We start from the raw sequence: 15445 nt of genomic DNA on the forward strand, positions 1-15445 counted from the left end.
TTATTATATCGTCTCTGTAGATGAGCTTCGTCCGGCGCCCGGGACGCTCTCCGAAAGTCAAGAAACAATCCGCGTCTGCGCGCGGCAAATGGATATTGGAGCCCGCAGTATCGTTTCAGAATCGTTGCTAACAGGTACGTTCTTGTCTTTACTGATTCCAGGGAGTCCTGTGTGTGTGTTTTTTTTTTTTTCATACGCCCCCAATCAACTACATAGATAAATAGAAAATTGTGACTGGCAGACAAGACACAAACAAGTTTTAGGGGTGAATATGACATTTATATTTCTTTTGTCACATGGGACAAAGAATGCCGACAAGTGACAAAGGACACCGGGTCTGATACACTTGTGTGTCTTTTGAATATATATATATATACTATATACAAAAAAACGCCGCAGTCCTTACACCCCGGGGGGTTGGTTGTGTGCGTATATTCCAACCAATCGCGTTTCAAAGTCTCGGTGAGAAGTTTTGTGCTACTATTTTAGTTATTTTTGTTTTTGTTTTTTTTTTTTTACTGTGTATGTGATTTATAGGAAAAATGATGACGAAGGACATTGCAAATTTTCCTGGAATAAAATTGGGTTACGACATCCTCTTCGCCTGGCAACAACGCGGTTCAGTGGGTCGAGAGCACGAAAAAGATCAACACGAATAAAGGATATCAATTACGGTGGGAAGAGTCCATCCTTGAAATTGGAGAATTTTGCTTCTTTTTTTTTTTATTGTGGAACACTGGAATTCAATGGTTTTGAGAGAGGTTAGCTTCAGGACTTGAAACCACGATTCCGATCAGCTGTTCAACGTGGACGTGACAACCCTTTGACAACTTCAGGTTAGCTATCAATTTTTTTTTTTTTATTTTTTTTCTACCACTTCTGGAATTCAAGGAAGTTGACAGACCTGGTAGCACGAATTATTTCCTGGAAATACTTTTTTTTTCGATATAAAAATAATTGAAGGAACAAAAAGAAATGTCCTTTAATTTTTAGGTATTTTAAAATGAAAAAGAGGTTAAAATATTTTGCCACTGCGTCGTGGATTGAACTTTTGATCCTAGTATCCGGGTTTTTGGGGAAAATTTAGGTCACAGGATGGATCGATGTAGGTCAAGAAAAGGACTATTCACGTTCCTTCAGTAATTTTTCATTCTTGACGTTTCTTTTATTTATTTTTTTTTAAAATGAAACTATGAGAAATTAGGAAAATGCATTTTGCAATTTTTAAAATTATTTGAAAATAATAGAATATGTTTTAGATAAAACAAATTAAAATTTACGATCTCGAAATTTTAGAATTTTCTTTGATTATTTTTCAATCATTGAGAATTTAATTTGTTTTTAAATTTACAGTTTAAAATTGAAAAAGAAAATTTATTCCAAATTATCTGTGAAATGTTAGTAATTTTTGCATGCTTGTAAAGCTTCGTGTATAGAACGTTGACCGGAACTAATAATAAAAATTGGGCATTTAGAATTTTTATTTAAAAACCAGTTTTTATGACATTCTTCATTGCCCTTTTGAAAAACAAGAGGTAATTTAAAATGTAAATTTTAAAATATACTCCGGTGTATTTTATTTTAATGAAGTAATTTATAATCTTTTCAATTAGATTTCTAACATTTTTTTTTATCTTAATTTTAATTAAAAATTTGGTTTTTGTACTTTAATTTTACTGTTTTTTTAATTTAACCTTGTAATTTTTTTATTATTTCTTTATTAACAGGTGGCTCGTGCTTTTGTTAGACTTGAAAAATTGATAAAATATGGCAAATATCTTTTAAACATTCCTTTTGGAATTTTTTTTTTAAATAGAAGATAAATTTTATTTTCTTTTAAAGAAAATTCAAATTAACATTTAAATAATTTAAATTATTTAATAATTTAAATTTCCAAAAACTAGATAAAAATAGTTCTTGTGAGAGAAGTTAAATATTTCCCTCGCGATCTTATGAAACTTAAATAATATTATTTTTGAAAACAAATTAAAATTTAAAACGTTTGAAAATACAAAAATATTCGACGACTAAAAATACAGTCATTTATATAAAAACAAATTCGAGAGTTTCCTTTTTAGATTTTTAATGCTTTTAAACGCAATATATATATATATACGCAAACCAATTGGTCTTTCAGACATTGTATTTGAAAACCTTTTCTTCCGAGAGACTTTTACGAGCATTTTCATCGCAAGAGAATTTTTAGGGTGCGATAAATAAAAAAAAAAAAGAAAGAAACCGTTTTAGCTTTACTCTGATGAAAAATGTCTTGAATTTCAAAACTAAAAATCTTGATTAAGAAACCATTTTTTTTTGTGGTTTATTCTCGTGTTAAGGAAAATTTTTATTTTTATTTATTTTGAAATTTTTATCTACTCTTTTTTTTGCAATATTATAAAATAACTTGAGAAGAGTTGAATTTTTCGTGATAACAAATTTTTATTATATTATATATACTTTTATCGCCAACACTTTCTTCACTCTTCCAACAAACTATTAATAGATATTAATATTTGAAGGGTATTTCCAGAGGAACTATCACGTGTAAAAAAGTGGTCGGTTCACCTTGAAAATTGTGGCGTCACAAATATGCACATGAGAAGTAAATTTGTATATATATGTATATAATAAAGCAGATGCATGCTACTTGTAAAAGTAACTCGATAGTTTCCCCTCTCGAAAAACTTATACATATTACGCAAGCGATAAGGTAACAAAAATATTCGCGAATTTTCATTAACACAAATTTATTTTTATATTTTAAAAATCGTAAATAATTTTTTTCCTCCATTTTTGTTTATTTTAACCGCGTGTCAAATCGATAAGAAAGTGTGTATGTGTGTATATATTTATCGTCAAAAAAAGTTTGCAAGTTTGCTTTTTATAAAAAAAAAAAGAAAAGAAAATTAAAATTTTAAAAAGGAAACTTTCTGAATTGATTTTCTTTGTAGTAGTTTATTTAAATTTCTTAGAAAATTGGTTTGCATTTTATAATTTATAATTATTAAATCATTTTTCTACATTGAAAATTTAATATATTTTCAGGCCTCGGATTATACGACTTTTTCGACTTTTTTTTACATTTAAAATAATTTTTTTTAAATAAAATACGTTTTTTTTAGTATAAAATGCAGATTTTCTTCTTATTTCAATTATTTAACAAATTTTTAACTAAAACTCTTCACTAAATTAATTATTTTTAATAATTTTAATGAAAGTCATCACAAATTCAATAATTTCAAATAAAATTATACCACCAATTTTTAATTCAATTATTTTAAAAAAATTTCAATTCAAAATCAACTAAACCTCAATTTTTTTCAAAATTTTCAATTCAATTTCAACTAAAATTCAATTATTTTCCAAATTTTCAATTCAAAATCAACTAAAATTGAATTATTATCCTAAATTTCAATTCAAAATTAATTATTATCAAAATTTTCAATCAAAAATCAACTAAAATTAAATTATTATCCAAAATTTCAATTCAAAATCAAAGAAAATTCAATTATTTTTAAACTTTTCAATTCAAAATCTTTTAAAATTTAATTATTTTCCAAATTTTCAATTCAAAATAAAGTAAAATTAAATTATTTTCCAAATTTTGAATTCAAAATCAACTAAAATTCAATTATTCTCAAAAATTTCAATTCAAAATTAATTATTATGAAAATTTTCAATTCAAAATCAACTAAAATTGAATTATTATCCTAAATTTCAATTCAAAATTAATTATTATCAAAATTTTCAATCAAAAATCAACTAAAATTAAATTATTATCCAAAATTTCAATTCAAAATCAAAGAAAAATCAATTATTTTTAAAATTTTCAATTCAAATTCTTTTAAAATTTAATTATTTTCCAAATTTTTAATTTAAAATGAAATAAAATTCAATTATTTTCCAAATTTTCAATTCAAAATCAACTAAAATTCAATTATTCTCAAAAATTTCAATTCAAAATTAATTATTATGAAAATATTCAATTAAAAATCAACTAAAATTGAATTATTGTCTAAAATTTCAATGGAAATTCAATTATTTTCAAAAATTTAAATTTAAAAGCTTCTAAAAATTTTCCATCGAAAATTTTTTAAAATTACTAATTTCAATTATAACTCTTTAAACATTCCAAAATTATTATTATTTAAAAAATAATTTTATATAAAAATCTGTAAAATATTTTTGTTAAAATAAAAAAAACGACTTTTTTTGAAATATAAATCGACTAAAACGACTTTTTTTGTGCCCTTAAGTCGATCCGACGCCTGTATATTTATAATTTCTACCTTGTTGCGCACTCCCACGAAAGTTATACATTTTTTTTTTACGATTCTGCCCTTTTGACCAAAGAGACGCGACTAACGTCGTAAATTGATTAAAAAGTCTAATTGAGATGTAAGACTGTAAAATTTATAATTATTTATCATCGACCAACGCGAGTGAGGTGTCTCGAGTATAACATTCTAGGCCAATTAAGACCGAAGTCAGTTACGTGTCTAATCCTCTATAATACCAAAGTGGCATTTTTTTTCCCCTCCGTCTGCCAATGTTTTCTGGCGAAAATCAGCACACAACACGCTAATTCGTTTAGGTTCTCATTTTTTTTTAAGCCTTTCAGTCTCGAGGTTATAGGTTACCAGACCGGTTGTAGGTCGTTTTCTATTTCAGGGTCAAATGATGATTCATAGAAAATTCATATATATATAAAATCAAGATTACCTCCGCTTTAGTTTAGAATATATTTACAAAATGTTTTTTTCCGCATTGTTAGATTTTTGGCAATTTTTAATTAAAAAATTAGAATTTTATTTCTTCATTTTCTAAATTAACACACTCGAAATTGCTTTTTAATTGAATTATCCAGATGAAGTGAAATTAAATATAATTGAATTTTAAAGGCCAGAGGGATGAAAATTGGAAAATTTGTTTTTAATTAAGAAATTTTTGTTTTTATTAATTTTAATAATTATCCTGGGTAATTAGATTAATTTAAGATGCTTTAAATTCAACTATCGTTGAAATTTGCGTGCTTCTAGTCATTAAATTATCCAACTGTCTTGTCTGTAAATTATCAATTACCGTTTTATTAAATCAAAAAATTACTCTTAAATAACGAAATTGAAAAAAATAGTTTATTATCTAATATTTTTATTATAATTGTATTTAATTATTATTGATATTTGTTTTAGGAAATATTCGATAAATCAAGGGATTAGATATCATTTTTGTCAAATCCGATTATAGAATTTTTCATGGAATTAAAAGGAAATATGCAGTTGCAGGAGCATATGTTTTGAAAAATTGTGTAAGGGAAATTTTTCGAAAAAAGGGGGACAATAAAGAGAAGTTTAAATGTGAACCACTAACAATGGTTTCATTGGACTGAATTTACTTTGACTCACGACTCCTAGACTCTCTTTGAATTCACCCCACGTATATCTTTTGTACCACCCTCGACTATATAAGCAAGATCTTATTTTATGATCACAGTTACTATTAGAGAGAGAGAGAAAGATCCTTTTTCTGACCCTGCTGACTTCCACAAATTCTTTGGCAATTACATCAAACTGATTCTCTATCTTTTATTTAACGATTTGTTTTTCCTTTCTTTTATATATTTTCACTCGGAAAAAATTAAATTTATAAACACTTTGTTAATTTGTAAAAGAAAAATTTAATTTTTTGGCAAAAAATTCCAATTGTGAAATTAATGAGAAAAAAGAAAAAGATATATATATAGGATTTTCGAGATTTTCTCCTGTTATTTGTAGATAAGAGATAATTTTTTTTTTTGATGATGAATTCCGCTAATGTCTAAAGTTATCCAATTGGGTGATGGACTTTTGGGGGGAAAACGCGCTTTCTTTGTCTATGTATAAAGAATTTCAAGGGAGTCTCTGCCTCATATTCAGCCTTCAATTTCAAACGAATTCTCAGGATTTCTGTCGGATTCACCCCTCGTTTCAGAACTCCCAAAGAACCTCACCCTCAAATCGTCTCTCGGGACCCAAAGACCTTTCGTTATAGCGTTCCTAAACTTTTCTTTTTCTCTCATTTCTCTATATATATACTTTTCTTTGTGTTTTTTATTTGCCATTTTCTCTATATATATTCTCTTATTATACGTCTTGTGGTATTTTTCTTATTTGTTTTTTATTCTTCGATATTTCGTTCTGATTGTTTCTTTATATGTCTCCAAACACATCGCGAATGAATTAAAAATTTCTTTTGAAAAGAAAAATCAATTTGTTTAGGAATTTCTTTGAAAAAAATATTATCATTTTCCAAAGTTAATTTTTGAGCTCAATCTTCTTTTTCGGCATTGATATATATCGACAGTGAAAAGGGTGATATATTTACTATATCGATTTGTAAAATTGTAGTCTCTTAGAAGGAAGGAAATCCTCAGGAGTACACACACTTTAATGTTTAATCTCCTTTTCTTCTCTCGATGTCACTCACGCGTTTCTTCTATATCTCTTGACAGTCTGTCAGAGACATTTTAAAATTCTATCGAAAAAAAAGAGAGGAAAGAAAAAAGAAATTATGGTCATTTGTAACCTTTTTCTGTATAATCATAATTTATTAATGTTAATGTAAAAGAGATTTTTAATATACTTTCTTTGAAAAATTTTTAATGATTATAAATTATTTTTTTTTTTGACAAAATAATGAAAAAGTAATGTAGGTTGTAATTATAACTGTTTCCTCTTTTTTTTTGGTTAAAATTTCTGCTTTCAGAAGAATTATTATTTAATTGCTTTCTTTAATGTTCGAGAATTATTTAACTATTGAAACGAATCATTGAATTTTTTCAGAAATAAAAATAAAAAAATAAATAATAAAAAAATAAAAAATAATTAAAAAAATAAAATAATTTATAAAAATAAAAAATAAAATAAAAAAAATGTAAAATAATTTATTTTCCATTATTATCTAATTTGTAAAATTAATCTGAAAAATATTTTAAATTTTTGTTCTACTTTTTGAAAAATTAGTATTTTTTATCAATTTCACATCTCTATCAGCATTTATAGTATAGAAAAATTTTTATATTAGTCCTTATCTAGAAAATAGGAATCCTTTATGATATTGTAAAATTATACCGAAGGGGATAAAAAAAAAATTATACGCTTTTGAGTTCGTAATGAAAAGTTCGCTCTTTGAGCGAACATCGAGTTGTCGATGTCTTGACATTTTTTTTTTTCCTCCGCATTTTATTGAAACCGGATTACCATTTCCAATATTTTTCTTTTTTTGAACAAAAAATTAAGGCGCAAATGAAATATTTTTTTTGTAATTTAAACTTTTTTGAACAATATTTTTTAAAAAAGGAATTTAAACTAAATATTTACGTCGGTGAAGTTCACAACGTTTATGATCAACGATTGAGAAGAGAAAATATTTTTTTCTATGCAAATTATTTATTTATCCAAAAATTTTTTTGCAACGTTTCTTGATCAATAATTAAAAAAAAAAAAATTGTAGGCAAAAAATTAGTTATTATTTTTTGAGTGAAAAATATTTTTTTTCAATCGTTGATCATAAACGTTGTAAACTTCACCAACGTAAATATTTGAATTTTTATTTTGGTTATAAAATATCGTTTCTTTTATAATTTAATTATTAGAAAAAAGTTTTTACAAGTTGGAAAATTTAAATTGCAAATAAGTAGACATGAAAGTGCAATTTTAAACTTTTTGTAAGGGAATATAAAATTTTAAAGCCTTGTGATTCTTGTGAATTTTGTGATTTTCGTCTTAAAATTCTAAATAAAAATTGTTTTATTCGAATAAATATCGAATTTGAAAAGAAATACTAAAATAATTTATTTCTCATTGCAGGTATGTATATACTTCCTGTTTAATGGCCAGAGAGAAAATTTGCATTCTTTATTTGAGAGGCCCATTTGGAGCAACGGCGCTTTGTTGCGGGTAATGTGTTTCACCTTCTTCTTCATTATCATCATCAATTTCAAGTTTGTCATTGAACGTGTCACGTGATAAGAGACCAGGACGTTGAAATCGTTTCTCACGGTTTGAAAATCCGGGTCATTCTGTACGTGGCTCGACTTTGGATTATATTTTCAAAGTTTCTTGTAATTTTTTTTTTTTTTTTTTTGAAACGTTTAGTAAAAAAAGAAAATAATACCCGCGCAATGTCGACAGTTTTTTTTTAAAATACTGTTTCGACATCGGGTAGGCACCACAAAATGGCAATAATATCATAAGTCGCGCAGACTACGGCCTCGCTAAAGGAGGAAAGGATAGAAAATGCAACCCTCGATTAACAAGGATCCACCGCGCATGTGTCGTATTGATTTTTCGTCACTTGGTGGCCCATAGACTCGAATACACATACACGGGTATTCTCGTTTCTCTTTTGGACTAACGACCGGTACGATTTGTTTATTTCTCAAAAATATTTATTTATTTCCCGAAAAATCGATTTTCATTTTTTTTCTGTTTAAAATTGAGTATTTTTGAAAAAGTAATTTTTGAAGTTACTTTTTTAAGGTTTCATTCCACTTTGGGAAAAAAATTTCCCCTGAAGGATATCTGGAAGCTATTCTTTCGATTTTTTTTTACTATTTCTCACTCGTCTTTCAATTCCATTGTTTTAGTGTTCACATATCTTTTTTAATTCCAAGGGAGAATATTCTTTTCTCTCTCTCTATCGTCTCTTTGACAGTATATTGTTGACTCTCACTCATAGTCTACAATTTATTTCTTCCTGCTCTCTCATTTATCAAAGGCAAAAGGGGGCTTCAATTTATTTTAAAAGAGTTTCATTGACTTCATTCTTAAAACTAGAAATTATCTCATTATCTCACGTTATAAAAATATATGCTCATCTAGAGCATCAGCTATATATTCTAATCGATAGGGGGAATATAGAGCAGGTTTTTCTTTCTTTTTCACAATTTCTTTAAGTGTCTTCTTGTCTTTATATTGTAGTTTAGCACCGATTGCAGAAAAATTTATGTCAAGACAAACTTTAAAAAAAAAAAAAAAAATAACAATTTTTTAAAAATGAAAATTCATTTTTCGAATTGTAAAAAATGTAAAGAAAATATTTTGTTAATTTCGAAAGTGTATTTTTAAAAAAAATTGCAAGGGAAATTAAAAAATTTCTATTTATTGTCAATTTATTCTTCCGCGTGTACTTCCCACTAGTGTTCTTTATTATTGAAAGTCGTCATGTGGGAAGGCGCGGCGCCTCGTCAGGGCCGGTTAGTTTATATATATATATAAAAAGAAAGAAAAAAAATACACAATGATTTTTTGAGAGACGGACAATGACAATGAAATCTGACGACTCGAATAGGCCTCGATCAGTGAATTTACGGGCCACTGAGCTTTCGACAATGTGGAAAAATACATATACAGACTAGACTCCATAAGAGGATAGTATAGATCGCTTTTGTAATCCTTGTAAATTCAATAACTGACCAGACTTGCCCATATCCTGTTTATGTTTTCTATAAAACTTGAAAAAAAAATTTTTTTAAAAATTGTTAATTTAGTTTCGCAGAAAATTTCCACCTTCAACTCGAAATAAAGTTTTATCGTTTATTGTCTCTTGTGACTCACTGGTCGTTTTTCTACAACTATTTTTTTTAGTTTGCTTGATAATTTATTTTTAGTATTTTTTCAGTTTTTTTCTAGTTAATTTAATTTTTTTTAAATTAAATATTTTAAAATGCAAATACGTATTTTATAAAAATTATTATTTTATTTTTATTAATTTTATTTTGAAAATTGAAATTATTATTTTATTTTTATTAATTTTATTTTGAAAATTGAAATTATTATTTTATTTTTATTAATTTTATTTTGAAAATTGAAATTATTATTTTATTTTTATTTTGAAAATTGAATTGAAATTTAGTTAAAATTATTCAAGAGAGGGGGGGAAATAATGATCCAATTACTGTGTCTATTAAGGAAGTAAAGAGTATATAATATACTCTATATATAGAGAGAGAGAAAAAAAAGAGCGAATGTATCTGGTATCGATCAGACAGTCTGGCTAATTCAAGCAACTGACCTAAGTTAACCACCATCATGAGTGCGTGGGTGCGAGGAGAGCGCATTTGCGCATCGCAGTGCATGCCGATTACAAGACGTTTACTCGCATAATCTTTTTGTACCTACATCCAAGAAAAGCAATGCAGTTTACTAGCTCACTCACTCACATTGTTCATGAAAAAAAGAAAAATCAAAACGAAATAAACGCTCAACAAAATGTTGATTGACGCTTTCCTGCACCTCCAGCACTTATAATTTACTATTACACTTTTTTTTTCTTATAATAACAGGAAAATTTACCTGTAGTCATATTCCTCTATACTTTCTTAATAGATTTATTTAAAAATTATTTATTATTAAACGTTCAAATGAAAAATTATGGGATTTTTTTTTAAAAAGGACATTATATTTATTAAAATTCATTTTTTCTATTTTCATTTCCGGTTGCCTTTTAATCTTCTGCAATCAATTCCAAACACGTTCGTATTTGCATTTTCCTATATCAATGGGGAGGGGAAAAAAAATGAAATCAAATGTCGAAAGGATAGTATAATTTTTTTTTCTTTAACCTTTTGCATATGACAGTGACATTTCTTTTATAATAGAGTATAACTTTTATTGTATAATCTCGAGAGACGATTATGAGATTTGTAAGAATTCGCAATTTTGTTATATATTAACATACATATTGTATCATTAGAGAATAATTCACTTCCGCAAATGTAAATTAAATGCCGTGGGATATATATTAGATTCTACCCTCTCCTTTATGAAAACTTCTTTATGTCGGATGAACGATGACCTTTATATAGCGAGAAATCTAGACGGAATAATATATACTCGCGAGAAAGATAAGAAAATAAATTCTATTTCACACCTGAGATGAATTTATCGATTTTAATATGGGAGGAACGATCTATTTTAAATATTTAATTGATAATATTTATTAATAATTAATAATAATATTTATTAATAATTAATAATAACATTTATTAATAATTAATAATAATATTTAGTAATAATTAATAATAATATTTATTAATAATTAATAATAATATTTATTAATAATTAATAATATTTATTAAAAATATTTATTAATCACTTGTTTTTTAGAAAGAAATTCTGTTAAATAAAATTCCAAGTTAATAGAAATTTGAAATAGGAAAAATTCCTAAAAAAAATTTTTTTGGCAAATAAATTCTGAAAAATGTAGTCAAATTATGAAGAAACGAATTTCTGTAAAGTAATTATAAAATGGCGAAAGGCGGGAAAGATATATGCGAGGGTTGAAATTTTTTTTTAGAAAAACGAGGGCGTTTGCTTTGTTATCTTCATACGGTCCAGCGAATCGACGAGAGAGTGGCATCTTGAAAATGGTCGTTGGTCTCTCGTCTTTTCGCTAAATCGGGTTCTCCTCTCATTCTCTGCTTGCATTCAGGAAATCGTCTTGGTACACTGACCCAACACACCAGTGATCGAAATAACTCGACATATGGGAGTTTCCAACTCAGTACAACATACACACGTATATCCCATAAAACTAAAACTACTTTGTGAGAATCTCTCAACACCCCATTCCTATTTCGATGTATACTTAATATACATATATATATTCATTTAACAGTTAAAACTATTTGACTCTTCAGACACGATGTTTGTACCATTTATATACACACTTCATAGAAATTTTCATGGATCATTATTTTCTTCTTGAAATTACTGCGAAACACATGTCTCAATTAAATATTTCCACATCTTGAATGCTAGAGAAAAAAAAAATTCCAATTTTTTACTTTTTGATTTTTCACTGGATTTATTTTGTTCCTCGTGATTTTTGCGAATTTTTGGTTTCCTGCGATTTTGGAAATATTTCAAATTTTTTGATTTGTAAATTTTCAATTTTGAATTTTTACGATTTAAATTTAAATTATTATTTTGTTTATAATTTATAAATTATTATATTATATATTTATTATTTATTAATAATTAATTATTTATTAATATTAAATAATTACCTAATATAAATAAATAATTTAATATTTAATTATTAATTATTATTAATAGTGAAGTTATAATTTAATAAATTTTAATTTAAATATATATTTTAAAAATTTACGAAGCTGAAATTCACAACTTGATTAACGATTAGAAAACAAATTATTTTTTAAAACAGAAAATTATAAAATTTATTATGTAAATTTTTTATATAATTTTTTGTTCTGTAAACGCGTTGGAAAAAATATCTTTGAGATGAAAATTCACGGAATTTTTTTCATACAAAAAGACGATGCTGAAGTACATAACATTTATGATAAACGATTTTTAAAGAAACAATTTTTTAAAATAAAAAAAAATTCTATAATTTTTCGCCTAAAAAATATTTCTTCTAGTTTTCATTAATCAACAAATTATTTTAAAAAATAGTTTTAAAATAAAAAAAATTCTATAATTTTTCGTCTAAAAAATATTTTTTCTAGTTTTCATTAATCAACAAATTATTTTAAAAAATAGTTTTAAGGCAAAAAAATTACAGAATTTTTCGTCTAAAAAATATTTCTTTATTCATTAATTAACAAATTATAAAAAAATACTTTTTAGACAAAAAATTGAAGAATTTTTCATTTTAAAAAATTATTTCTTTAAAAATCGTTTATCATAAACGTTGCGTACTTCAGCTTCGTACAAAAAGAATATTTCTTTAAAAATCATTTGATCACTGAATTTTTTTCTGCTTTTACTTGAACGATATAGAAAAAATAAATTTACTTTCGTCCCAACGTTTTTTTTTTTTCTTCATATCAATTGATGTGACTGTAAAATTGTCTTCATCTTAATTTCTTGCGTATAAAAGAAAACTCAAGACTTAATGAAATTATCTTCGTGTGCACGATGCGTTATATTGCACTTAACCCCGACTAATTCTTGCAGTTGACTCCTATATAATAATAAATAAATAAAAAAATCGATTATTTCCAAATGTCTATTTTAAAAAAGAGAAATAATTTTTTTATTTCAAATTGCAATTTTAAAAAAGAGAAATAATTTTTTATTTCAAATTGCAATTTTAAAAAAGAGAACTAATTTTTTTATTTCAAATTGCAATTTTCAAAAAAATTGTTTAAAAATAAATTTATAATTTTTGTTTTTTGATTCAGAAAATTAGAAGAAAAACAAAATAATCTCGAATGAAAATTTGTATAATTATTTCAAGTGACAGTGAGAATTGGCACTCTCTAATGTGTGATTATTTATTGACAAGAAAACAATGCATGTTTGGTCGCACTTTTGCGAGTCACTAGGACTAGTGGGTGAACCGGAAGTAGTTGCTCGTGAGAAAAAAAAGAGGGTCTCATGACTGATTCACAAGGTCGACGACGTCGCGTGCGGCATTGGTATGTCGGTACGCGTGTACCCGGCACAAAAATCGTCTTCAGCGCGGAGTAGTAAAAAAAAAATTGAACTCGTCGCGGTTTCACGCCTCCTTCTTTTTTTCAGAATGGCATTCGTACCGTGCGTGCTTCCCTTTCACTAAAATATATACACATATATATAAATATACACAAAAATCCTTGGAAAAAAAGTGAATTACCTGCCCTCGGGTTGATTACATTTTTTTACGAGGATGTAGTGATCTTAAAAGTATATTCCAATTTATAGTCTCATTATATTTTAAGAGCGGATTTATTAAAAAAAAAAATTTAATTTAAATTATACTTTTTGTCTATTTAAAATTTAAAAAAAAAAAAAGAATTGAAAAAAAAATTAGGATCCTTTACATTTGTGTTGGTCTTCCGGGTCATAATGCCAAGAGACAACATTACTAGTTTCCTGGCACTTAACCAGATGCCAAAATTTGAACAGGTTCATCCGCCTCGACCATTCTCAGTGTAATTACATTTGTGATAAATATTCATAATTAGGTGACATGGAATATATTTTTCAAAAATTCATTTCTTTTTTTGAATTTTTTTTCCAAGTTAATATTTTTTTTACGTTTCTTCAATTTTCGTTGACTAAAATATTAACGAATTAGTGAAAATAATTGTAAATTTTTGAAATTTCTTCTTTGTAATCAACCTTTTTCTCTTCTCAAAGGAAAAAAAAAAAAACAGTTTTCCCCCTACATCAATTCAGTTCCTGCGCAATAAAAAAAAAAAAATGCGTTTAAAGTGCATTTCCGGTCTCTCGAAATGTCTAGACCCCCATGCACAATTGCGAATGCAATTTGTCGCCTTGTTAGTTGAGAAAAATGGCTGCCAAAAAATTTAAACTTCTTCTTTAAATTTCCTCTTTGAGGGGGGGAAAAAAAAATTAAATTCGGCTAAAAAAAAAAATTCAACACTCGATTAGTAAATAGATTTTACTATTAATTTTATTAAATTAAATAGAAAATTAAGAATAAAAGTTTTTTTTTTAACAATAGAAAATTTTATTTTATCACTATTTGTAACATTGTAGGAACATAAATGTCGAAGTGATGAACATAAGATCGAAATCTGAGATTATATCTGATGGATGAGGTCTATTGACTACGATCGACTGGTGCAAGACACATTTCAGCCGGATGGGATCCGCTACATAGAAATTATATGCTCAATCGTATATAACCATATTATCAAGCATGACAGACTATTCGTAATCAGTCCATTGACTCATAAATCGTTAACCTCCGTTTGTGTGTATACTTTATGTTCTGTGTGCATTTAAAAAAAATATTGCCGAACGGAAAAAAAAACATTTCCAGTAATTTATTTAAGCTAAATATTGAAATTTTTAGCCGAATTCCTTTTTTTGACCATCCATATATAAAAATTGTTGAATTTTTTTTCGATTTTTAAACGCTACCTTCAATTATTTTTCAGATAGTTTCCGGAAAAAAAAATTAAAATTAAATTGAGAAAAAATGGGAGTAAAAAAAATCGAAGAAGCAAAAAAGGTTTTTTTTGTATAAGTACAAAGGGTTACCTTGTAAGGGGGCAACTCATGGACACAAATAAGAGGAAAGACGAAGCTTTCATTGTACTATAATAATAACAATCATAAGATCGCTGCAGAACGATAAATCATGAAGGAGAAAAAAAAACACATACACATTTTTTCTACTTGTTCGAATCTCTCGAGGAAAAGGAAATGACAGCAGGTGATTAGAGTCCCGAGTCGTTTGACTCTTGTCTTGATAAAGTATCCATTCTTTTTCTTTTTTTTTTGCGCATCCGTTTTTGTACCTTAGTTTTATACCGTTATCATATGAATTACACAATTTATATGATAATTTTGCTAATTTTCGAAAATTCGATTTTAATTTCTAAAATTAGCCTTCTTTTTTATAGATATGAAAATTGGAATTCTATTTTTAGCAAAAAGGCATTTGTTTTCACTTCGAAACATATGAATGAATGTTGGGAAAACGG

At 26.4% G+C, this 15445-nt stretch overlaps 1 protein-coding gene across 2 annotated transcripts in view; it reads left to right on the forward strand.

The window, feature by feature from the left end:
* The first annotated feature begins 104 nt into the window (after window positions 1-104).
* LOC127282413 (uncharacterized) overlaps window positions 105-15445 on the forward strand; it is a 52632-nt gene continuing 37291 nt past the window's right edge. The window contains exons 1-2 of one of the 2 annotated variants that reach the window (XM_051306638.1): window positions 105-462; window positions 538-836. The gene's annotated coding sequence lies outside the window, so the exon portion shown is untranslated. Of the gene's footprint in view, window positions 837-15445 lie in introns of both variants that reach the window. The other variant, XM_051306639.1, reaches the window with a different exon arrangement.

Source organism: Leptopilina boulardi, unplaced genomic scaffold (assembly GCF_019393585.1).
Source record: "Leptopilina boulardi isolate dan_hultmark-lab unplaced genomic scaffold, ZJU_Lbou_2.1 LbouV2_30, whole genome shotgun sequence".
In the NCBI taxonomy this organism is placed as follows: Eukaryota; Metazoa; Arthropoda; class Insecta; order Hymenoptera; family Figitidae; genus Leptopilina; species Leptopilina boulardi.